Source organism: Hordeum vulgare, chromosome 2H, assembly GCF_904849725.1.
Source record: "Hordeum vulgare subsp. vulgare chromosome 2H, MorexV3_pseudomolecules_assembly, whole genome shotgun sequence".
NCBI classification, from domain to species: domain Eukaryota; kingdom Viridiplantae; phylum Streptophyta; class Magnoliopsida; order Poales; family Poaceae; genus Hordeum; species Hordeum vulgare.
This window is the reverse complement of record NC_058519.1, coordinates 639323066-639349972: the sequence shown is the minus strand read 5'-3', so window position 1 is coordinate 639349972 and position 26907 is coordinate 639323066.

Genomic DNA, 26907 nt, shown 5'->3' with positions numbered 1-26907 from the left:
TATTTTTTTGCAGAAATCAAAGTTCTCAGAATGTCCTGAAAATTTACGGGGAACATTTTTGGAAAATATGAAAAATACCTACGCAAAGATCCACCTGAGGGGGTGGGCCAGTGGGCCACAAGCCCTGCCACCGCCACCCCCCTAGTGGCGGTGGGCAAGCTTGTGGGGCCCACGTGGCTCTGCCGCCCCCAATCTCAGCTCTATAAGTTCACTTTCGTCCCGGAAAAAATAAAAATAGAAGATTTCGTCGCGTTTGCGATACGAAGGCGCCGCCACAACCTGTTCTTCATCTAGAGGGCAGATCTGGAGTCCGTTTTGGGCTCCGGAGAGGGGAAATCGTCGTCATTGTCATCATCAACCTTCTTCCCTCTCCAATTCCATGAAGCTCTTTGTCGTTCGTGAGTAATCTATTCGTAGGCTCGCTGGGCGGTGATGAGTACGATGAGATCTATCATGTAATTGAGTTAGTTTTGACGGGGATTGATCCCTAGTATCCACTATGTTCTGAGATTGATGTTGCTACTACTTTGCCATGCTTAATGCTTGTCACTAGGGCCCGAGTGCCATGATTTCAGATCTGAAATTATTATGTTGTCACCAATATATGTGTGTTTTAGATCCGATCTTGCAAGTTGTAGTTACCTACTATGTGTTATGATCCGGCAACCCTGGAGTGACAATAACCGGAACCACTCCCGGTGATGACCATGGTTTGAGGAGTTCATGTGTTCACCAAGTGCTAATGCGTTGGTCCGGTTCTTTATTAAAAGGAGAACCTTAATATCCCGTAGTTTCCTTTTGGACCCTGCTGCCATGGGAGGGATGGAAAATAGATGTCATGCAAGTTCTTTTCCCTAAGCACGTATGACGAGACACGGAATGCATGCCTACATCACATTGACGAACGGGAGCTAGCCACATATCTCTCCGTGTTATAACTGTTGCATGATGAATATCATCCAAACAAATCACCGACCCATTGCCTACGAGTTTGTCCTACTGCTGCTATTACTTGTCTTGCTCTACTGCTGTTACTTGTCTTGCTCTGCTGCTACTGTTGCTACTACTGTTGTTACTTGCTACTGATGTCACTACTGTTGTTCCTTGCCACTGCTATTACTCGTTACACTGTTGCTACCTGCTACAATACTTTTTCGCTGGTCGTTGACGGGAACAGACAATTTCCGTCAACGAGGCAACTTGGCGCCATTGATACGATAGTTAGGAATAGTCTGCCGTCAACAGATCGTTTCTAACACCGTTGCTATCATATTACTTTGCTGTTACTACTTTGCTTGCAGATACTAATCTTTCAGGTGTGGCTGAATCTGACACATTCAGCTGCTAATACTCAAGAGTATTCTCTCACCTCCTGCTTGGCGATCAACAAATTTGGGTCAAATACTCTACCCTCAAAAACTGTTGCTAACCCACGCGCTGGTGGGCCATCAACAACATTCTTCTAGTTTCGTTGCCGGGGAGTGCTAGCAGCATTCCTCTGGTGCCGTTGCAGGGGAAGGTCTGTTGTCACAGAATCAACATTCATCTAGCTATTACCATAGAGTGCCAGTCAGCGACGGATCGAGGTAGGAAACAGAGGGGGAAAGAGCGGTGCTCATCGAGGAGGACACGAAGGCTCTTTGAGGGACTAGTCGCAGCAGACAGCGGCGAGATCTATGAAGAATGGCGACGGCCACAGAAAGAAGCAGCGGAGCTCGACATGGGCTAAAGAGATAAGGCATGGGGGCTTATGGGCCCCACCAAACAACACGGCTCGCCCTGTTGCCTCATGGACCACAGGTGTCCCCTCTTGGTGTGTTTTCAGCAACAAAATTTCTTAAATAATCCAGAAAAAATCATGTTAATATTTTGTGGCATTTCAAGACTTTTTATTTTTGGGTAATTTTTTTAATGCATGGAAAACTCAGAAAACAGGATAATCATGGCATTTTATTTTATTCAATTTGAAAATAACGGAGCACAAACTAATAACACAAAGAGTTGTGCCTACTAAATTCATCAATCACATGTCTTTCAAAAATGATCCATTAATAAGATTGATCAAGTCTTAATAATAATTGTTTCCGATTGACATAAACCGTATATTTTTGTATGACACTATGTTAACTCAATGGGGATTTGCATATCCCCAACAATAAGAGTATAGTATTTCTTCTTGGCAGTAGGAAGAGGAATTTTGAACGTGTAATGGTGACCGTAGAAACTGGCTCAATGTCATTAATATTATTAACAAAAGTTTGCTTCTTCGAAAATGCATAGTATGTTGTTTTCCGTTGACATGAAAACCGACCTTGCTTTTGTTGCAATCAAGAACAGCTCCTGCAGTATTTAAATAGGTTCTACTCAGGATGATTAACATATTGTCGTCCTCGGACATATAAAGAATAACAAAGTCTGTTAAGATAGTAACATTTGCAACCAGAACAGGAACATCCTCGCAAATTCCAATAGGTGAAGCGGTGGATTTGTCAGCCATTTATGAAGATATCTCAGTACGTGTAAGCTTATTCAAATCAAGTCTCTTATAGAGAGAGAAAGTCATAACACTAACACGAGCTCCTAAATCACATAAAGCAGTTTTAACATAATTTCTTTTAATGGAGCAAGGTTTTGTGGGTATACCCGGATCTCCCAACTTCTTAGGCACCCACCATCAAAAGAAAATTTAGCAAGCACAGTAATAATTTCACTTTCAGGCACTTTTTTTTGTTGGTGATAATACCTTTCATATACTTAGCATAAGAAGGCATTTTCAAAATATCAGTCAACCAAGTGCCCAAAAATACAGGCCTAATGATTCCAGCAAAGCATTCAAATTCTTCCTCGCCCTTACTTTTAGAAAGCTTACGAAGGAATGGCATGGGTTTTTGAACCCATGGCTTGCTTTCTTTCCCATGCTTTCTAGCAACAAAGTTTTTCTTCTCATGACGTTAATTTTTAGGATGTGGGTTATCTAGTTCTTCAGCAGTTTCTATTTCCACATCATTTACATGTCCTTTATAAGTATCTCGTGGAGCATTTACATGAACATCATCATTATCATTATTGCATCATCTTTACTTGGTGAATATTCATTATCAGATTGTGTCTCGGCATCAGAAATAGAAACACCATTATGATTCTCAACATGTTTTTCTATAACAGGTTCACTAGGAGCATGCAAAGTCCTATCATTTTTCTTTTTCTTTTTGTTCTTAGTAGGACTAGGTGTATCATCATTAATTCTCTCGGAGTCATGTTCTATTCTTTTAGGATGGCCTTCAGGTTCCTAAGTCATGCGACTGAGGGAGTGCAGGATTACACTACGGGAATCAGTAAGTTTACCGTCAGGCAATAACAAACGGCAAAGGCTTCTATACAGATGGCAAAGATTTTGCTGTCTACCGGCAGACAACAAAGCATGATGGCATCCTATGAATGGGGATAGAATACTTTGTCGTCAGCTTTTTATCGGGCAGACGGCAAAGTCTTTGTCGTTAGCAAAACTACGGCTTTGCCGTCAGCTAAAAAAGTAACATACGACAAAAAAACACAGTCTTTACTGCTAGTCAAACATTTTCTTTGCCGTCAGCCGGCGGGACAACATACGGCAAAAGTTTTTTGATTTAAAAAAATGATGATAGTAGAGACCGCACACGCCCATAGATCGGTTGAGACCGGATCAAAGCAGAGCTCGCCGGAGCAAAGCTGCTTGCCGAGGCCGACCTCACCGGAGTAGAGTTGCACACCACACCCGACCTCGCTGGGAGGAAAGCATCTCGCTCGCCGTGCCAGAGGTGACCACACCAGAAGGAGGCGACCGTCCCGGAGGGAGAAGATCATGCTGGAAGGAGGTGGTCGGGTCGGAGGGAGGAGACCAAGCCGGATGCAGAGAAGGATGCCGCACTGGAAGGAGGCGACACCAGAGAGAGAGAAGAAGGTCGTATCAGAGGGAAAGAAGAAGGCCACGCGGGAGAGAGAGGAGAGGGTCATGTCGCCCTGTTCACCCGCCGACGTTGTCCTGGCGCACTCATATGTTGTCCTGCTCGCTCGTGAGGTTGCCGCCATTCTCACTTACGCTGCTGCCGCCTCTCGATCGCCGGTCCCCGGCCCGCTTGTTCGCATTGGTGCTGCCGCTCGGCCGGTGGCCTGCTCGATCGTTCGTCGCCGCCACCGCTGCCTGCTTGTCGTCCCGTCGTTGTCGCCGCTCCGTCACCGGCCCACGGTTCGCTCGCTCGGTCGCTGGCCCGCACTGCTCGCTGCTCCCCGCTGTCCTGCCACATTACACAGAGATGTGACAAGAGAGAGACGTGGTGGGGCTGTGAGCTGTGTGTGTGGATGGGGGCGTACGTGCGTTGTGTGTGTCCTAGGTGGGAATGCCTTGGCATCCCCAAACTTGAGTTATTTCCACTCCTTATCTCTTTGTCCATGAGAACATCATTAAAAATTTGAAACTTCACAACACAAAACTTAAACAAAAATTTGTGATAACATTAGTACAAGAAAACAAACTACCAATTCTTTTGATACTGTAGCAAACTTTAATTCTATCTATATTGGTGTTGGGATACTGTATTCTCACTTTTCCATGGCTAGTATCCCCCGATACTAACCATAGTTTCATCAAAACAAGCAACCAACTCAACAAAAACCGAATCTGTCAAAAACAGACCAGTCTGTAGCAATCTGTATACTTCGTATACTTCTGGTACCTCAAAACATCTGAAAACTTACGACGGCCTCGGAAAAAAGCATATCAATCAGAAGCAAAAAGAATCAACTCAAAAGCTCTTTCTGAATAAAAATGAAAAATCATCTCGTGAGCAAAAAGTTTCTGTCTTTTTTCAGCAGGATCAAACAACCATTACCAAGACTAGTCATAAAGGCTTTGCTTGGCTCAAACACAAAAAGAAATACAAAAAACACAATCACAACAGAATTATGAAAGTGTGGACGCAACAAAACAGAAAAGAAAATAAATAAATTTATTGGGTTGCCTCCCAACAAGCGCTATTGTTTAACGCCCTTAGCTAGGCATAGAAGCGATAGAATCACGTATCATCGTCTTTGGTGCTCAAACCATATGTGGCCCTCATCATGGATTCATAAGGCAATCTTATTTTCTTTCTAGGAAAGTGTTCCATGCCCTTCATTAAAGGAAATTGAAATCTAATATTCCCTTCCTTCATATCAATGATAGCACTGATAGTCCTCAGGAAAGGTCTACCAAGAATAATGGGGCATGTAGGATTGCAATCAATGTCAAGCACAATGAAATCCACGGGTACATAGTTCCTATTTGAAATAATAAGAACATCATTGAGCCTTCCCATGGGTTTCTTGACAGTAGAATCAGCAAGATGCAAATTAAGAGAATACTCTTCAATCTCATTAAAACCCAGAACATCACATGAAGACTTTGGAATCGCAGAAACACTAGCACCCAAATCACACAAAGCATTGCACTCATAGTTTTTGATTTTGATTTTGATGGTAGGTTCCCACTCATCGTGAAGCTTTCTAGGGATAGAAACTTCCAGTTCAAGTTTCTCTTCAAGAGATTTTATCATAGCTTCGACGATATGATCGGTAAAGGCCTTGTTTTGGCTATAAGCGTGTGGAGAGTTCAACATGGATTGCATCAAGGAAATGCATTCAATCAAGGAGCAACTATCATAATTGAATTCCTTGAAATCCACGGTAGTAATTTCATTACTACTCAAAGTTTTAACATCCTCTACTCCACTTTTAATGCTTTTAGCATCAAGATAGATGGACTCCGAATCATTGGGGCACTTTTCAACCAAAGGGGATTCATATCCAGCCCCATAATCATTAGGTTTGACACAAGAAAACAAAGATTCAATGGGATTCACACCAAGCACTTTAAGATATTCGTGATTCTCATCACGAGGACACGCGTTTTTAAGCCATTCATGTCTAGCACGAATTTGGACGGTTCTTTCTTGGCTCTCAATCATGGAAACACGCATAGCTTTCAAAGTTTCATCCATGTTGATTTTGGGAGGAGCACATCTAACTTTCAAAGCATCAACATCACAAGAAATTCTATCAACGCTCTTAGCCAAATCGTCAATTTTGAGTAGTTTTTCCTCTATGGACGCATTGAAAATCTTTTGAGAGTTGATGAACTCTTTGATATTACTCTCTAGATCAGAGGGTAATCTATTGTAATTTCCATGAGTATTATTGTAGGAGTTGCCAAAGTTATTAGAGGAGTTACTAGTAAAGGCATAGGAACATAGTTTCCTCTAAAAGCATTGTTGTTGCCAAAGTTAGTCCTACCAACAAAATTAACGTCCAAGCTAGCGTTGCTACTCTCAATCAAAGAATACAAAGGCATATCATTAGGATCCAAAGGAGCACTTCTACTAGCAACCAAATTCATTAACTCGTCCATCTTAGCACTTAACGAGTTAATTTCTTCTATACCGTGTACCTTCTTACTAGTAGGTGACCTTTCAGTGTGCCATTGAGAGTAGTTTGTCATGATGTTGTCTAAGAGCCTTGTGGCTTCCCGTAACGTGATTTCCATGAACGTTCCACCTGAGGCGGAGTCCAAGATATTTCTAGAAGCGAACTTCAAGCCATCGTAAAAGATTTGAATAATCATCCAAAGACTCAAGCCATGAGCGGGACAATTTCTAATCATTAATTTCATTCTCTCCCAAGATTGTGCAACATGTTCATGATCAAGTTGCTTGAAATTCATGATATCATTACGGAGATAGATGATCTTAGCCGGCGGAAAATACTTGGATATATAATAATCTTTGCACTTATCCCAAGAATCGATACTATTTTTGGGCAAAGAAGAAAACCAAGTTTTTGCGCGATCTCGCAACGAGAAAGGAAAAAAGCTTCAATTTAATCACGTCATTATCCACATCTTTTTCCTTTTGCATATAGCAAAGCTCAATGAAGGTATTGAGATGGGATGCGGCATCTTCACTAGGAAGGCCAGAGAATTTCTCTTTCATAACAAGATTCAGCAAAGCGGCATTGATTTCGTATGACTTTGCACTAGTGGCGGGAGCAATCGGAGTACTAATAAAATCATTATTATTAGTATTCGAGAAGTCACAAAGTTTGGTGTTTTCGTTCATGGTGACTTCAGCAAGCAAGCAAGCACACAAGCAAACAAAGAGCAGGCGAGAAAAAGGCGAACGAAAAGGCGAACGAAAAAGGCAAATTGGTGAAGTGGGGGAGAGGAAAATGAGAGGCAAATGGCAAACAAAGTAAATGCAAGAGATGAGTTTGCGACACCTACTTGGATGAGTCCTTGACTTGATCTTCCTCCCCAGCAACGGCGCCAGAAATTCTTCTGCTGCGGCAACAAAAGTCCTTCCTTGGCGCTAGGAATTCTTCTTGTTACTTCTGTGGTTTGCGTCGGTTTTTCCCTTGAAGAGGAAAGGGTGATGCAGCACAGGAGCAGTAAGTATTTCCCTCAGTTTGAGAACCAAGGTATCGATCTAGAAGGAGGGCCTCGTCAAGTCGAGGGTACATGCGCAAACACAAACAAGCTTGCACCCAACGCTTCAAAGGGGTTGTCAATCCCTTCAAGATTGTTTGCAAAGTGAGATCTGAAGGCGGAAAGTGCAACGAAGTAAAAAGTGTAAGGCTGAAAATATGGTGTGAAGTAGACCCTGGGGGCCATAGTGTTCACTAGAGGCTTCTCTCATAATAGCAAATATCACGGTGGGTGAACAAATTACTGTCAAGCAATTGATAGAACCGTGCAAAGTCATGACGATATCTAAGGCAATGATCATACATATAGGCATCACGTCCGAGACAAGTAGACTGATACTTTCTGCATCTACTACTACTACTCCACACATCGGCCACTATCCTGTATGCATCTAGTGTATTGAGTTCATGACGAACAGAGTAACGTCTTAAGCAAGATGACATGATGTAGAGGGATGATCTCAAACCAATGATGAAAACCCCATCTTTTTACCCTTGATGGCAACAACACGATGCGTGCCTCGCTACCCCTTCTGTCACTGGGTGAGGTCACCGAACGGTATGAACCCAAAACCAAGCACTTCTCCCATTGCAAGAATCATAGATCTAGTTGGCCAGACAAAACCCACAACTCGAAGAGAATTACAAGGATATGAAATCATGCATAAGAGAGATCAGAAGAAACTCATAAATAATCTGATCATAAATCCACAATTCATCGGATCTTGACAAACACATCACAAAATAAGATTACATCGGATAGATCTCCATGAAGATCATGGAGAACTTTGTATTGAAGATCCAAGAGAGAGAAGAAGCCATCTAGTTACTAGCTATGGACCCGTAGGTCTATGGTGAACTACTCATGCATCATCAGAGAGGTCATGGTGTTGATGAAGAAGCCCTCCGTGTCCGAATCCCCCATCCAGCAGGGCACCAGAACGTTCCCCAGATGGGATCTTGCGGAGACAGAAGCTTGCGGCGGCGGAAAAGTTCTTTCGATGATCTCCTGATATTTTTGGGATTTTTAGGGAATTTATAGGCGCAACCCCTAGGTCAGGGGACGCTCAAGGGCCCCACAAGCCTGGATGGCGCGGCCTCCCCCCTGGCCGTGGGATGGGGGCTTGTGGGGCCCGTGAGGCTCCCCTGCCTTGGCTCCCAAGCTTCCCGATCTTCTTCCGTTCTAGAAAAATTATTTTCGGGGATTTTCTTCCGTTTCGACTCCGTTTCAAAATCTCCTCTGAAAGGGGTCAAAAACATGGGAAAAAACAGGAACTGGCACTGAGTTAATAAGTTAGTTCCAAAAAATATATAAAAGGCATGCAAAACATCCAAAGTTTGACAAGATAATAGCATGAAACCATCAAAAATTATAGATACGTTGGAGACATATCAGTGTTATGTGAACGTCGACTACATAACACTTCACCATTATTTGGGCCTAGAGGAAGGCATCGGGAAGTAGTAAGTAGATGATGGGTTGCTAGAGTGACAGAAGCTTAAACCCTAGTTTATGCATTGCTTCGTAAGGGGCTGATTTGGATCCACTAGTTTAATGCTATGGTTAGACTTTGTCTTAATTCTTCTTTCATAGTTGCGGATGCTTGCGAGAGGGGTTAATCATAAGTGGGATGCTTGTCCAAGTAAGGGCAGTACCTAAACGCCGGTCCACCCACATATCAAACTATCAAAGTAACGATCGCGAATCATATGAACATGACGAAAACTAGCATGACAGAAATTCCTGTGTGTCCTCGGGAGCGTTTTTCCTCCTATAAGACTTTGTCCAGGCTTGTCCCTTGCTACAAAAGGGATTGGGCCACTTTGCTGCACCGTTGCTACTTTTATTACTTGTTGCTTGCTACGAATCATCTCACCACACCACTACTTGTTACCGATAATTTCAGTGCTTAAAGATACTTCCTTTCTGAAAACCACTTGTCAAATCCTTCTGCTCCTCGTTGGGTTCGACACTCTTAATTATCGAAAGGACTATGATAGATCCCCTATACTTGTGGGTCATCACGGCGCTGGTCGGCGGCTCGGTGCTACTATGCGCGATGATCCTTGATGATCGTCGCGATGCCGCGGCTAAAGGGATAGCTGAGGGACAACTACGCCGTCTCAAGTCGGCTAAATAAGCGCTGACGGGGCAGCAGAGGCGTCCTGTCAACATCACACCATACGGTGACAGAGGCGCTCCTGGGTCTGGGGTTAGTGTGGTGCAGTCAGCGGAGTTCTAGCAGTGTGGAGACACGCGGCTGGTTGCTCCTTGCTGAACAACATCCACAACTAGTGGGTACTAGGGTAACATCTAGGTTTTAGGTCTTGGTCTGGAAGGGTTGTAACGGTCTATGCTGCAATAAAATCTCCTAGAATTTCTCTGAGATTGCAACTAGTATGCAACCTTGTTTACATGATACACAAACAACCTGTTGGAATTATGCCCTAGAGGCAATAATAAATGTATAGTTATTATTATAATTCCCGTATCAAGATAATAGTTTATTATCCATGCTATAATTGTATTGAATGAAGACTCATTTACATGTGTGGATACATAGACAAAACATCATCCCTAGCATGCCTCTAGTTGGCTAGCCAGTTGATCGATGATAGTCAGTGTCTTCTGATTATGAACAAGGTGTTGTTGCTTGATAACTGGATCACGTCATTGGGAGAATCACGTGATGGACTAGACCCAAACTAATAGACGTAGCATGTTGATCGTGTCATTTTGTTGCTACTGTTTTCTGCGTGTCAAGTATTTATTCCTATGACCATGAGATCATATAACTCACTGACACCGGAGGAATGCTTTGTGTGTATCAAACGTCGCAACGTAACTGGGTGACTATAAAGATGCTCTACAGGTATCTCCGAAGGTGTTAGTTGAGTTAGTATGGATCAAGACTGGGATTTGTCACTCCGTGTGACGGAGAGGTATCTCGGGGCCCACTCGGTAATACAACATCACACACAAGCCTTGCAAGCAATGTAACTTAGTGTAAGTTGCGGGATCTTGTATTACGGAACGAGTAAAGAGACTTGCCGGTAAACGAGATTGAAATAGGTATGCGGATACTGACGATCGAATCTCGGGCAAGTAACATACCGAAGGACAAAGGGAATGACATACGGGATTATACGAATCCTTGGCACTGAGGTTCAAACGATAAGATCTTCGTAGAATATGTAGGATCCAATATGGGCATCCAGGTCCCGCTATTGTATATTGACCAAGGAGTCTCTCGGGTCATGTCTACATAAGTTCTCGAACCCGCAGGGTCTCCACACTTAAGGTTCGACGTTGTTTTATGCGTATTTGAGTTATATGGTTGGTTACCGAATGTTGTTCGGAGTCCCGGATGAGATCACGGACGTCACGAGGGTTTCCGGAATGGTCCGGAAACGAAGATTGATATATAGGATGGCCTCATTTGATTACCGGAAGGTTTTTGGAGTTACCGGGAATGACGAATGGGTTCCGGGAGTTCACCGGGGGGGGCAACCCACCCCGGGGAAGCCCATAGGCTTTGGGGAGACACACCAGCCCTTAGTGGGCTGGTGGGACAGCCCCAAGGGGGCCTATGCGCCAAGAAAAGGAAATCAAAGGAAAAATAAAAAAAAAGAGGGAGGAAGTGGGAAGGGAGGGGGACTCCTCCCACCAAACCAAGTCCAACTTGGTTTGGGGGGGGGGGGAGTCCTCCCCCCCTTGGCTCGGCCGACTCCTTGGGGGTCCTTGGACCCCAAGGAAAGGCCCCCCCTCCCTCCTCCTATATATATGGAGCAATTAGGGCTGATTTGAGACGACTTTCTCACGGCTGCCCGACCACATACCTCCATAGTTTTTCCTCTAGATCGCGTTTCTGCGGAGCTCGGGCGGAGCCCTGCTGAGACAAGATCATCACCAACCTCCGGAGCGCCGTCACGCTGCCGGAGAACTCTTCTACCTCTCCGTCTCTCTTGCTGGATCAAGAAGGCCGAGATCATCGTCGAGCTGTACGTGTGCTGAACGCGGAGGTGCCGTCCGTTCGGTACTAGATCGTGGGACTGATCGTGGGATTGTTCGCGGGGTGGATCGAGGGACGTGAGGACGTTCCACTACATCAACCGCGTTCTCTAACGCTTCTGCTGTACGATCTACAAGGGTACGTAGATCACTCATCCCCTCTCGTAGATGGACATCACCATGATAGGTCTTCGTGCGCGTAGGAAAATTTTGTTTCCCATGCGACGTTCCCCAACAGTGGCATCATGAGCTAGGTTCATGCGTAGATGTCTTCTCGAGTAGAACACAAAAGTTTTTGTGGGCGGTGATGTGCGTTTTGCTGCCCTCCTTAGTCTTTTCTTGATTCCGCGGTATTGTTGGATTGAAGCGGCTTGGACCGACATTACTCGTACGCTTACGAGAGACTGGTTTCATCGTTACGAGTAACCCCCTTTGCTCAAAGATGACTGGCAAGTGACGGTTTCTCCAACTTTAGTTGAATCGGATTTGACCGAGGAGGTCCTTGGATGAGGTTAAATAGCAACTCATATATCTCCGTTGTGGTGTTTGCGTAAGTAAGATGCGATCCTACTAGATACCCTTGGTCACCACGTAAAACATGCAACAACAAAATTAGAGGACGTCTAACTTGTTTTTGCAGGGTATGATTGTGATGTGATATGGCCAACGAGGTGATGTGATATATTGGATGTATGAGATGATCATGTTGTAATAGAAATATCGACTTGCACGTCGATGGTACGGCAACCGGCAGGAGCCATAGGGTTGTCTTTATACTAACATATGTGCTTGCAGATGCGTTTACTATTTTGCTAGGATGTAGCTTTAGTAGTAATAGCATAAGTAGCACGACAACCCCGATGGCAACACGTTGATGGATGATCATGGTGTGGCGCCGGTGACAAGAAGATCGTGCCGGTGCTTTGGTGATGGAGATCAAGAAGCACGAGATGATGGCCATATCATGTCACTTATGAATTGCATGTGATGTTAATCCATTTATGCACCTTATTTTGCTTAGAACGACGGTAGCATTATGAGGTGATCTCTCACTAAAATTTCAAGACGAAATTGTGTTCTCCCCGACTGTGCACCGTTGCTACAGTTCGTCGTTTTGAGACACCACGTGATGATCGGGTGTGATAGACTCAACGTTCACATACAACGGGTGCAAAACAGTTGCGCACGCGGAACACTCGGGTTAAGCTTGACGAGCCTAGCATGTGCAGACATGGCCTCGGAACACGGGAGACCAAAAGGTCGATCATGAATCATATAGTTGATATGATTAGCATAGGGATGCTTACCACTGAAACTATACTCAACTCACGTGATGATCGGACTTGGGATAGTGTAAGTGGATCATGAACCACTCAAATGACTAGAGAGATGTACTTTTTGAGTGGGAGTTTAGCATATAATTTGATTAAGTTAAACTCTAATTATCTTGAACATAGTCTAAGTCCACTTTGAATATATTTGTGTTGTAGATCATGGCTCACGCAAGTGTCATCCTGAATTTTAATACGTTCCTAGAGAAAGCTAAGTTGAAAGATGATGGAAGCAACTTTGTAGACTGGGCTCGTAATCTTAAGCTAATCTTATAAGCTGGGAAGAAGGATTATGTCCTTAATGCTGCGCTAGGAGATGAACCACCCGCTACGGCTGATCAGGATGTTAAGAACGCTTGGTTAGCGCGTAAGGAGGACTACCCAATAGTTCAATGTGCAGTCTTGTATGGCTTAGAACCGGGACTTTAACGTCGCTTTGAGCGTCATGGAGCATTTGAGATGTTCCAGGAGTTGAAGTTTATCTTTCAGAAGAACGCCCGGATCGAGAGGTATGAGACCTCCGATAAATTCTATGCTTGCAAGATGGAGGAAAACTCGTCTGTCAGTGAACATGTGCTCAAAATGTCTGGGTACTCAAACCGTCTGGCTGAGCTGGGGATTGAACTCCCTCAAGAGGCTATCACTGACAGAATCCTTCAATCACTGCCGCCAAGCTATAAAGGCTTTGTGTTGAACTACAACATGCAAGGGATGAACAAGTCTCCCGGCGAGTTGTTTGCGATGCTGAAAGTCGCAGAGTCTGAACTCCGTAAAGAGCATCAAGTGTTGATGGTGAGCAAGACCACTAGTTTCAAGAGAAACGGCAAAGGCAAGAAGGGCAATTCGAAGAAGAGCGGCAAGCCTGTTGCCAATCCGCCGAAGAAACCCAAGGCTGGACCTAAGCCTGAAACAGAGTGCTTCTATTGCAAGGGTATGGGTCACTGGAAGCGCAATTGCGCCAAGTATCTGGCAGATAAGAAGGCCGGCAATGAAAAATCAGGTATATTTGATATACATGTTATTGATGTGTACTTAACCGGCTCTCATAGTAGTGCCTGGGTATTCGATACCGGTTCTGTTCCTCACATTTGCAACTCGAAACAGGATCTGCGGAATAGACGAAGGCTGGCGAAAGACGAAGTGACGATGCGCGTAGGAAATGGTTCCAAGGTTGATGCAATCGCCGTCGGCACAGTGTCACTTCAGCTACCATCGGGATTAGTGATGAACTTAAATCATTGTTATTTAGTGCCTACGTTGAGCATGAACATTATATCCGGATCTTGTTTATTGCGAGACGGTTACTCTTTTAAGTCTGAGAATAATGGTTGTTCTATTTCTATGAGTAACATCTTTTATGGTCATGCACCGAATGTGAGAGGATTGTTCATATTGAATCTTGATAGCAATACGCATATACATAACATTGAGACCAAAAGAGTTAGAGTAAACAATGATAGCGCCATATTTTTGTGGCACTGCCGCTTGGGTCATATTGGTGTAAAGCGCATGAAGAAACTCCATGCTGATGGGCTTTTGGAGTCACTTGACTTTGATTCACTTGACACGTGCGAACCATGCCTCATGGGCAAGATGACTAAAACTCCGTTCTCCGGAACAATGGAGCGTGCAAGTGACTTGTTGGAAATCATACATACCGATGTGTGTGGTCCAATGAGCGTGGAGGCACGCGGCGGATATCGTTATTTCCTCACCTTCACTGACGACTTAAGTAGATATGGTTATGTCTACTTGATGAAGCACAAGTCTGAAACATTTGAAAAGTTCAAGCAATTTCAGAGTGAAGTGGAAAATCATCGTAACAAGAAGATCAAGTTCCTACGGTCTGATCATGGGGGTGAATATCTGAGTTTCGAGTTTGGTACTCACTTAAGACAATGTGGAATTGTTTCGCAGTTAACACCGCCTGGAACACCACAGCGTAATGGTGTGTCCGAACGTCGTAATCGTACTTTGTTAGAGATGGTGCGATCTATGATGTCTCTTACTGATTTGCCGTTATCATTTTGGGGTTATGCATTAGAAACAGCTGCATTCACTTTAAATAGGGCACCATCAAAATCCGTTGAGACGACACCATACGAACTGTGGTATGGCAAAAGGCCAAAGTTGTCGTTTCTTAAAGTTTGGGGATGTGATGCTTATGTCAAAAAGCTTCAGCCTGAAAAGCTGGAACCCAAAGCGGAAAAATGCGTCTTCATAGGTTACCCAAAAGAGACAGTTGGGTACACCTTCTATCTCAAATCCGAGGGCAAAGTGTTTGTTGCTAAGAACGGAACTTTTCTCGAGAAAGAGTTTCTCTCGAGAGAATTGAGTTGGAGGAAGATAGAACTTGACGAGGTTGTCGAACCTCTCATCCCTCTGGATGGTGGCGCAGGGCAAGGGGAAACCTCTGTCGTTGCGACGCCGGTTGAGGAGGAAGTTAATGATGATGATCATGAAACTCCAGTTCAAGTTTCTGTTGAACCCCGCAGGTCGACGAGATCACGCGCTGCTCCAGAGTGGTACGGTAATCCCGTCTTATCAATCATGTTGTTAGACAACAATGAACCTGCAAATTATGAAGAAGCAATGGTGGGCCCAAATTCCAACAAATGGCTAGAAGCCATGAAATCCGAGATAGGATCCATGTATGAGAACAAAGTGTGGACTTTGGAGATACTACCTAAGGGCCGCAAGGCTATTCAGAACAAATTGATCTTTAAGAAAAAGACGGACGCTGACGGTAATGTGACCGTTTATAAAGCTCGACTTGTGGCAAAGGGTTTTTCACAAGTTCCAGGAGTTGACTACGATGAGACCTTCTCACCCGTAGCGATGCTTAAGTCCGTCAGAATCATGTTAGCAATAGCTGCATTTTTCGATTATGAAATCTGGCAGATGGATGTCAAAACGGCGTTCCTTAACGGTTTCCTTAAGGAAGAGTTGTATATGATGCAACCCGAAGGTTTTGTCGATCCTAAAATTGCTGACAAGGTGTGCAAACTCCAGCGATCCATTTATGGACTGGTGCAAGCATCTCGGAGTTGGAACAAACGTTTTGATGAGGTGATCAAAGCATTTGGGTTTATACAAGTGGTTGGAGAATCTTGTATTTACAAGAAAGTGAGTGGGAGCTCTGTGGCGTTTCTAATATTATATGTGGATGACATATTACTGATTGGAAACAACGTAGAGCTTTTGGAGAGCATAAAAGGTTACTTGAATAAAAGTTTCTCTATGAAGGACCTAGGAGAAGCTGCTTACATTCTAGGCATTAAGATCTATAGGGATAGATCAAAACGCCTGATAGGACTTTCACAAAGCACATACCTTGATAAAGTTTTGAAGAGGTTCAAAATGGAACAGTCCAAGAAAGGGTTCTTGCCAGTTTTACAAGGTACGAGATTGAGTAAGACTCAGTGCCCAGCAACTGATGAAGATAGAGAGCATATGCGCTCCGTCCCCTATGCTTCAGCCATAGGTTCTATCATGTATGCGATGTTGTGCACTAGACCGGATGTTAGCCTGGCCATAAGTATGGCAGGTAGGTTCTAGAGTAATCCAGGAGTGGATCACTGGACAGCGGTCAAGAATATCCTGAAGTACCTGAAAAGGACTAAGGAGATGTTTCTCGTGTATGGAGGTGACGAAGAGCTCGCCGTAAAAGGTTACGTCGATGCAAGCTTTGACACAGATCCGGACGACTCTAAGTCGCAAACCGGATACGTATTCATTCTTAATGGGGGTGCAGTAAGCTGGTGCAGTTCCAAGCAAAGCGTCGTAGCAGATTCTACATGTGAAGCAGAGTACATGGCTGCCTCGGAAGCGGCTAAGGAGGGTGTCTGGATGAAGCAGTTCATGACGGATCTTGGAGTGGTGCCAAGTGCACTGGATCCAATAACCTTGTTCTGTGACAACACTGGTGCCATTGCCCTGGCAAAGGAACCAAGGTTTCACAAGAAGACCAGACACATCAAACGACGCTTCAACCTCATCCGCGACTACGTCGAGGAGGAGGACGTAAATATATGCAAGGTGCACACGGATCTGAATGTAGCAGACCCGCTGACTAAACCTCTTCCACGGCCAAAACATGATCGACACCAGAACTGTATGGGTGTTAGATTTATTACAATGTAAATTCACATGGTGATGCGAAGGCTAGATTATTGACTCTAGTGCAAGTGGGAGACTGTTGGAATTATGCCCTAGAGGCAATAATAAATGTATAGTTATTATTCTAATTCCTGTATCAAGATAATAGTTTATTATCCATGCTATAATTGTATTGAATGAAGACTCATTTACATGTGTGGATACATAGACAAAGCATCGTCCCTAGCATGCCTCTAGTTGGCTAGCCAGTTGATCGATGATAGTCAGTGTCTTCTGATTATGAACAAGGTGTTGTTGCTTGATAACTGGATCACGTCATTGGGAGAATCACGTGATGGACTAGACCCAAACTAATAGACGTAGCATGTTGATCGTGTCATTTTGTTGCTACTGTTTTTTGCGTGTCAAGTATTTATTCCTATGACCATGAGATCATATAACTCACTGACACCGGAGGAATGCTTTGTGTGTATCAAACGTCGCAACGTAACTGGGTGACTATAAAGATGCTCTACAGGTATCTCCGAAGGTGTTAGTTGAGTTAGTATGGATCAAGACTGGGATTTGTCACTCCGTGTGACGGAGAGGTATCTCGGGGCCCACTCGGTAATACAACATCACACACAAGCCTTGCAAGCAATGTAACTTAGTGTAAGTTGCGGGATCTTGTATTACGGAACGAGTAAAGAGACTTGCCGGTAAACGAGATTGAAATAGGTATGCGGATACTGACGATCGAATCTCGGGCAAGTAACATACCTAAGGACAAAGGGAATGACATACGGGATTATACGAATCCTTGGCACTGAGGTTCAAACGATAAGATCTTCGTAGAATATGTAGGATCCAATATGGGCATCCAGGTCCCACTATTGGATATTGACTGAGGAGTCTCTCGGGTCATGTCTACATAAGTTCTCGAACCCGCAGGGTCTGCACACTTAAGGCCGACTCCTTGGGGGTCCTTGGACCCCAAGGCAAGGCCCCCCCTCCCTCCTCCTATATATATGGAGCAATTAGGGCTGATTTGAGATGACTTTCTCACGGCTGCCCGACCACATACCTCCATAGTTTTTCCTCTAGATCGCGTTTCTGCGGAGCTCGGGCGGAGCCCTGCTGAGACAAGATCATCACCAACCTCCGGAGTGCCGTCACGCTGCCGGAGAACTCTTCTACCTCTCCGTCTCTCTTGCTGGATCAAGAAGGCCGAGATCATCGTCGAGTTGTACGTGTGCTGAACGCGGAGGTGCCGTCCGTTCGGTACTAGATCGTGGGACTGATCGCGGGATTGTTCGCGGGGCGGATCGAGGGACGTGAGGACGTTCCACTACATCAACCGCGTTCTCTAACGCTTCTGCTGTACGATCTACAAGGGTACGTAGATCACTCATCCCCTCTCGTAGATGGACATCACCATGATAGGTCTTCGTGCGCGTAGGAAATTTTTTGTTTCCCATGCGACGTTCCCCAACACAACCTATTCAGACTAATATACAAGCAGATGCAGAATGCACATGATGGCAAAATGCAGGCAAAGAAGGAATCATAACAAGCCGATTACACTAAGGTGTTTTAATGCTAGTGGGTGTATGTACTCCTGGCATACATACACCTATACCAGCTCACTTTTTATTAGGGACTCTAGGCGAGTCTGGTGTTTTTAGGTGTAAGTGCTCTACCGATCAAAATCTTGTTAAGGAATCCAATGTCACCTCTGTTAAACATTTCTGCTTAACAGTGGGGGCAGACGAACCAAGCACACAGGGGGAATAAGCATACATAATATTACAACAACACACAGACACACACAATGCAAGCAGTACAACAACACGCAGCCCTACAGGTTGGCTAACAACTCACTCCAACTAGAGCGTCCTAATCCTAGACGCGGGTGAAGAAACAGTCTTTGCAGCACACCTCCTGGTAGCATCTTCTGGCTTCGCTCACTGTTGAAGCCACAAATGGGCTTACTCTTGCTAGGGCTCTCCTGGGGGACGAAGACTGAGCCAACTCTTGTCTTTGTCTTCAGGCACTTCTATGGGTTGGGGCTCAACTGCTGGAGCTGCAAAGGGATCTTGACGGAACACATCCTGACGACGAAGTCGCCTGATAGCTCCCAGAATGGAGTTACGGTGGATGTCTCCGGGATGGTATGGGTCCACGGGTTGCGAGCGCAGCACCAGTTGCGAAGGTGGCACTGTGCCTGGCAATAGGGACTGGGTTGACTAGGGCTCAACTTGACGGGCCGCACGGTATACTTCCACAACAACCCGCGTGGTGTCATGGTCCACGGCCTTGAGCTATTTAAGAATGCCGAAGAGCAATAATCCCTGGGCAGCAGCAAACTGGATCAACCAAGTTATTGCTGGGTCTGCGTCGTTGACTGTACCGGAGGAATTGCAGCCTGTGTCTGATGCAGGGGGCAATAGCGAAGTTCCTGCATCTCCGCCACTTGCGGACACTGAAGCCGAAGACGGGTGATAGCTTCCGCTGTGGCTATCTGGACAGCCAACTCAAGAGTGGGCATGGGATGGCCACGAATATTCGTGGGTTTCCATCCGCCGCTGGCCCTAGATTGATATGCACCTTTGCATAGAACCGGCAAAGATGGGGGATGGGTTCCGACTCGAACACCAAATACACTGGGGGCTTACTAAGGCCAAAGGCTCGAAAGAGCATACTAGAAAGGATGGGCGGGAAGCCAACATAACCTTTGGCTAGGGTTCGACTGTGGAAAGTGGGTGTCTTGGAGGAACTCGCCATGGCTGCTGGTTTGGGGATACTGGTCTGGGTTCTCTTGCAAGGCTCTAACTGACTGGGTGGGGAGAGCTACGGCTCATATGTGGGAAGGTTTTAAATAGGCAGTCGGGCTGGAACACACCAGGATGGCGTAGATCCTTCTCGTGTCGGGTAGAAGATACACTGGCACGGCCGACAACTGGGTAGGGTCACGTCCAATCTAGAGTGACTGGGTGGGTGGACAAGTGGGTAGGGATACGTCCATTTCGACTGCACCATCTATTTGTCAATAGTGGCCATGTCAGATGCCAGAGACGGGTCAAATCTATCGGGCTCACTACTGGTCAATCCTAAGGTGGTCTGGGTGCTAGGGTAACCTATAGCCAACCTAGCTCTGATACCAAGTCTTGTGGCACCCCGATAGAGGGCCGACGCACATCCGTCCCCAGGATAAGACCAGACGCACGCCAAAGACATGATACAGAGATTCCAGGCAAATATGGCTTTATTAATATGATGGAGTGTTACAATATTGTTGCTTACAACAATATTACAAGACTCCAAGGCTAGCTAAATGGCAACAGAGGTCTTGATACAGCGGCATCGACGTCCCTGGATGGGCTCCATAACTCGCATGACTGGCTTGGTTACGATCTAGCACGACGAGTCTTCTCCTGCAAGTGTCCAAGTGCAAGGCGAGGTGAGTACTTTGAATGTACTCGCAAGACAACCAAATACATAGCATCCAAATAGCAGATAACAAAGCAAGCATAATAATTACATAATAGCTATTCTAAGCATGGCATGGAATTAACAAGAAAAATATAAATCAAGCATAGCATGATATGGAATAAACATGTAATCTACCTCACTAGCATGCCAAAGATCACAACAAGTACTTAACCAGCTTACTGTCACCGAATATCAACTTACTCTCTTCTAGGTTGTATCACAACCCTCGGCATACTCATAATCTAATCGGAATGGATCCAAATCCCATCACATGGTCATCTGACCTCTCATCATATAGCCTTCTCTTGGGTAACATATCATGTTATCAACATCCTCTGATGTTCACACGAGACGAGTTCTTCCATCATTACTAACACTGATATGGTTGACCGTCTACAGAGGTCTGGTCGGGCTATCCATTTCCGTGGACTCGGCTATTCGAATAGGTTTCACACTCTGCAGAGGTTGCACACTTTACCCACACTATGGAGTACTAGCCTCGTGATCCCATTCGGATGGACCAACATTACTCCAACGAAACTTGCCTGACCCGTGACTCTCTCATCGTACCCCCGGCAATCCCTCCCTTCCGGAGTCTTGCCCTGGGTGGCCCTGTGTCCTCAATGACACCTGCCACCGTCGTGGCCAAACTAAACTATCCCATCCGGGGACGTCGGCACAAACCACTCAACTGGCTCACAGGGTTATCACCGCCTACCTGATCGGGGTAGCACGCTTGCATAACCCTCCCTCTTTGGAGGTACCGGTGAAAGGTCACGCGATCAGCCCAAGTCACGGTCGTCCCACAACGGCAAATGTAGTTATACTGATGGGCCCGGACAGGTGACTCTGATCAACCAACTAGGTATCTTATCCCGAATATTATATGTCATGGTTGATGTTATGATGTCACCGTTATCCGATAATCAGATCAAGCCACTACTGTTGAACTATATTCATAAATTGTCGGATGAAACACAAAGTAATCATAGACAGTAATCTCAATCATACAATATAAATGGCAAACTATTACTTCACCGATTATAACTGTAAGTTGGACCTTCGGAACCCTCGCATAAAATCAGCAAATAAATCGGTAGCCACCAGAACGGTCTTTACAACACAGATCTGGGACGTTACCGAAATAACTCAACTCTGACTCAAGACGGCTAGAAAGCAGCTCAGAGCATGAGGCGGTGTTGATAAAAAGAAAGTAGCAGTTCCCTAAGACGGCCGAAGAACAACTCAGAGCATAGGGTCACCGCCATGGAAAGAAATCCAATAGTTGCCCACTACGGCCGAAAAGCAGCGCAGAACACGGGACAGCTGCTGACAAAAGAAATATAAAATTGGCATCCACCCCGGACGGCCGGAAACAGCTCAGGCTCAGGCGTGGTGCCATTATTGAAGAAAATGCGAGCAAGGGTTCGTCAAAGTCACACACACTACATCACTATTCGGACATAAGCATGATAAATTTAATATGTAATCGCATCAAAGTTTGAGAGCATATCTTAGATGAAAAGTAGTACCAGGAACAATTACTAATGTCGTTACAGTTATATGCAAATGCAGGCTAACAGGGGATACAAATAAACACATAGAGTGCAAGCAAAGTTATCATGCAAGTCCGGAGCTCATGGTAAGAGGTTGGCTTTCCTGGGGAGTCGACGAATACTCCGGGAAGAAGCGCGATAAAACACCGGAATGATTTCCGAGAGAGGTTTCCCTCTCGGGAGGCTCAAACAAAGGGTAAGGGCAAAACAGTCATTTCTATTGTGCAAACATATTATGAAAATGATAGTATCTAAACGGGCTCGACGAGACGAAGATGTGGGCGCTGGTTTTACCTCAATCGGAGTTACGAGCGAAAAGTTACGGACGTTCATTCGTTAGGCAGAAATCAAATAAAACTTATTCATTTCTGCTCTTAACCCGTGAACGTTCACAACTTAAGCAGTTCGGCCGACGGGATTTAAAAGAGAAAGCGCATTTCGGAAAATAGGCTTTCGGAAAACCGAAAGCGCACTTTACCGTTTACGCCTCCACTTAAAACACGCGCGCTCGGGGGGTGACCTTTCTCTCTCTTACCGGTGGGGTCGGCCTTGTCCACTCCCTCCCTCTCTCACTGACGGGCGGGGCCCACCCCTTTCTCTAGGGTGGAGCCGGCGGCTGGGGCGGGTGCCCCGCGCCACACCGCACCCAGGGGAGGTGGCCTAGCCACCGGGGGCGGCCGGAGCGAGGTGCGGCGGCGGCAGCCGTGCCACGGCCATGGCGGGAAGAGGAGCTCTGGGTTCGGCAGGAGGGGGCGAGGAAGCTTCGGGTGCTCCAGAGCTCAGGGAGGGCTCGGGCACACCTTAAATAGCCTCAGGGAAAGCTCGCGCGACTCCGGGAGAAGCTTCGCGAGTTCATGGCGAGATACCAATTGAAGACATCTCACTACAAGGATTCCGGTCTATTGCAACAAAATTTATTACCACAACTCTGTTTCATTGCAATATAATGTTATATTACCATAAAGTTCCAGTTCATGGTAATAGGGTGTACATATTGCCACAGTTTCATTTCGTCGCGCTAAGTACTCAATTTGTTGCAATACAAGCCATGTATTGCCACAAGCTACATCAGCGTTGTAATATTGTAGTGATATTGCAACAATTGTGTCATGTTGTGTAAATTAGACAGGTTGCTACAATAAAGACTATATATTGCAACAAAGTAAATTTTTGTTGTAATATTCAGACATATATTGCAACCACTCTGATATGTGGCGCTAGTCATAGATATTGTTGCAAAAACATGGCTTCGTATTGCAACAAAATATGTATTGGCTGTATTAGGGCGACTTTTTGCCTCACCTTCGTTATGTTGGAATAATTATTACATATTGCGACAAACTTTGATCCATGGTAATACGTACAACATATTGGAACAATCCACTTGTGTTTCCAAAAAGGAGCAACATATTGCAACGATATTCTCTATATTGCTCTTGAGTTTTTTCTTTATTGATTATACCATTTCTTAGGATCTGGTCAAAGGGGCTTACTAGTTTATAGAGGTATTAACACATTTGGTACCACAACTTGCACCTACGTTGTGTTTTAGTCACATCTCTTGCAAAGTGGATATCGATGGTACCACAACTTGGAAGATCATTCTTACTGGTGGTCCGGTGATGGTGGTGCTGAATGAGTAAGACTGGAATTTTGCCACTTCCCTGCACTAAGTACTGATGGTGCCACAACATGCCTTTTATGTTTGTAAAGCCACTTCTGTTGAAACAACAATAATAACTACATTAGTAGCTTCATTATAGTCAATAGCATCACTAGCATCATTAAACTAGTGATCTAAAACGTATTATATCTCTTTACATGGGGTGTATGTGAGAACGTGAGTCACTATTGTCCTCATCAATACCAAGGCAGAAGAAAACATTAAAGGACCTAGAACAAGAACACATGCATCCTCTTCTTACTTATTGCTAGTGAGTGTATATTTTGCACATGCTTTCTTTTACCAACTAGCCATGGCACAGTGTTAAAGAAAGATTGCCTTCTTTCTTCAATGAAAGTATGATCTCTCCATGGCAAACCGATTTACCCTCTCTAGTGTAATTTCAATAGCGACATGCTTAGGATTAATATGTACACTAATTACTAGAGAAAACATCAAGATGTAACCTATTGTATCCCAAACTTTTATTATCTTGTGATGCAGAAAGCACAAGAGAATTGTACTAGCTTCTCTAATATCAGTGATGCCCAGATAAGTGTTTAAGCACCGATTTGGCTCCTAATAATAGATAAATTATGTAATAATGTTTTATGGCAATTTAGAAACTTTTGCTAATCAAATACAGTACACAATACTAAGAAAGAAACCAGTATAATTGATGTTCACATGTCATGTTACACAAACCTGTCTCAATTTACTTGTATGATGTTGGACTGAACCTACAGCAGCTACTGACTACTCACGTATTGTATACTTGCACGTGCCAACAATTAAAGACAACATGGTTGAAATATTGAGAATTTCACAATAAGCGTCAACACTCTGAATCATGCATCCGTGGAAAAAAAGATTAGGGAACTGGAATAGTTACCCGTGGCGTCTAGTAGAGGCTGTCGGACTAGAGATCTCATGCAGAACCAAGAGGCCATGGACTTGTTGGTGCCGGAGAAGGAGATGCCGCCGACCAGTACAGGACAAATACGACAACAGCGAGCAACCTTCCTATATAAGGGAGCAAGGCAGAGGGGAGCGCCGACGAGAGCAGGGGTTGCCTCGGGGTCGAAGGTGACGGAGCGGTGGCAACGACGTCGGAAGCGATGCAGCCCAACAGCCATGGACGGACGGAGGAACCCTAGAGTCTCCAGATTTGGCTGCTCCAAGCTGTCCACGAACTCCTCCCATGAAAACCACAGTGGAGTAAGCAACGGTGGCGGGTAATCGGGGAATCCATCGAATCTCGAAAAACCAGACGCAAAGGCTGCGGTAGAGAAACTCACCAGTGAACTGTATCCAGCAGGGACTCCAGCCCATTGCCATCCAGTGCCGCTCCGCCGCAAAGAAGTCGCATCCGCCGCGTCCGCCATTACCGCGAGGAACCTCCCCACCAGCTCAATCTCATTGCTCGTCAAACCACCCGTCCTGAACCCTCGACATGTTTCCCACGCGGACCCCACAAACAGATGTGCAGTAAGGGGTGCCTCAATTTTCCTAGTATATTATGAAAGTTTTCATACAACATATTTAATTTTTTGATATATTGTGAACATTTTCTTAATATAATAAGATGAACATTTTTGAATATACATTTGACATTTTGGTACAGTTGAAATTTTATATCATACCGAAAAATATAAATATGGAACAAATAAAGAGGAAACATAAATAAAAATGACAATAAAAAGAAATATAAGAAATAAAATACAAAATAAAGGATAAAAAATCAATTAAGAAACAGTGAAGTTCGATTGTGGCTGGCCCCAACTAGGCGTCGGGACTAGGCGCCTTCAACGATGATGTGGCTCCTTGCTGCATGCACGCGTCAAATATGATGATGTGGTTCCTTGATGCATGCACGCGTCAAATATGATTGAGTCACACTGATACGTCTCCGTCTTATCTACTTTTCCGAACTCTTTTGCCCTTGTTTTGGACTCTAATTTGCATGATTTGAATGGAACTAACCCGGACTAACGTTGTTTTCGGCAGAATTGCCATGGTGTTGTTTTTGCGTAGAAATAAAAGTCATCGGAATGACCTGAAAATTTACGGAGAATTTTTCTGGACTATATAAAAAATATTAGCGCAAGAATCAGCGGAGGAAGTGGAACGTGGAGCCCACAAGCCCACCAGGCGCGGGCCCCCTGGCCACGCATGGCAGGCTTGTGGGGCCCACAACGCTCCACCGCCTCCAATCTCAGGTCTATTTAGTCCCTTTCGTCCGGAAAAAAATCAAGGAGAAGAGTTCATCGCGTTTTACGATACGGAGGCGCCGCCACCTCCTGTTCTTCCTCTGGAGGGCAGATCTGGAGTCCGTTCTCGGCTCCGGAGAGGGGAAATCGTCGCCATCATCATCATCAACCTTCCTTCATCGCCAATTCCATGATGCTCTTCACTGTTCATGAGTAATCTCATCGTAGGCTTGCTGGACGGTGATGGGTTGGATGAGATCTATCATGTAATCGAGTTAGTTTGGACGGGGATTGATCCCTAGTATCCACTATATTCTGAGATTGATGCTGCTACTACTTTGCCATGCTTAATGCTTTTCACTAGGGCCCGAGTGCCATGATTTTAGATCTGAACCTATTATGTTGTCGCCAATATATGTGTCTTCTTGATCCTATCTTGCAAGTTGTACTCACCTACTATGTGTTATGACCCGGCAACCGCGGAGTAACAATAGCCGGAACCACTCCCGGAGATGACCATAGTATGAGGAGTTCATGTATTCACCAAGTGTTAATGCGTTGGTCTGGTTCTCTATTAAAAGAAGAACCTTAATATCCCGTAGTTTCCATTAGGACCCGCTGTCACGGGAGGGATGGACAATAGATGTCATGCAAGTTCTTTTCTCTAAGCACGTATAACTACACACTACTAGGAAAAGGCTTGCTAATGGCGCACCTATTTTTGCTACTAATGGCGCACTATAGGTGCGCCACTAGCATCACGCCATTAGATTTTTTTACTAATGGCGCACCACAAGTCTGCCATTAGTATCTGGTATACTAATGGCGCACCAGGTAGTGCGCCATTAGTATTGCTCATGGTGCGTCATTAGTATGCCTCCCAGGTGCGCCATTAGTATGCCTCTCAGGTGCACCATTAGTATGCCTCCCAGGTGCGCCATTAGTATTCCTCTCAGGTACGCCATTAGTATGCCTCCGAGGTGCGCCATTAGTATGCCTCCGAGGTGCGCCATTAGTATGTCTCCCAGGTGCGCCATTCGCCATTAGTATGCCT